The sequence below is a fragment of the Geospiza fortis genome, unplaced genomic scaffold (assembly GCF_000277835.1).
Source record: "Geospiza fortis unplaced genomic scaffold, GeoFor_1.0 scaffold687, whole genome shotgun sequence".
NCBI lineage: Eukaryota > Metazoa > Chordata > Aves > Passeriformes > Thraupidae > Geospiza > Geospiza fortis.
In genome coordinates, this window is record NW_005054647.1 from 121526 (window position 1) to 122164 (window position 639).

The following is a 639-nucleotide window of genomic DNA, read 5'->3' on the forward strand; positions in this document are numbered from 1 at the left end:
CCTTTGTACATTCCCACTTCACCACCAACAACAACGAGGCGCTGACAGCTCCCAGCAGGGCGATTCCGCTCAGGGGAGCTGCGGAGCATCCCTGCTTTGGCAGATCTGGGCCCTCGGGGCAGGGAGCTGGGGCTGCTGGGGCTCAGCACAAACCCACGGCCCCGCTGCACACCCCCAGCTCAGCTCTTTGGTCCTCTCTGGCTCTCCCCGAGCTGGCACTGAAACTGCTGCACCAAAACTCCCAGGGCTGGCCGCCCCCTGCTCTGTGCCAGGGGGACGAAAAAGGGCCTTACATCATCCCCTCGTGGGGATTCTAACGAGTATCTATTAATTAACATTTAATTAATATTAATTAACAGCTGCTGTTCTGAGAGCAAAGGACGGGGCACTGCACATCCCTGGGCCAGGGGGAACAGGGGCAGCCCAGGCTGGAGCCGGCCCTGCAGGGCTTTCAAACAAGCTGAGGAGGAGGAGGAGGAGGAGGAAGAGCAGCTCCCTCCCACCTGTAAGCACTGCACAATTTGTTTTCCCCTCCATCCGGGGCAGCCCAGCCTGGAGCCGGCCCTGCAGGGCTTTCAAACAAGCTGAGGAGGAGGAGGAGGAGGAAGAGGAGGAGGAGGAGCCTCACACGGAGCTTCT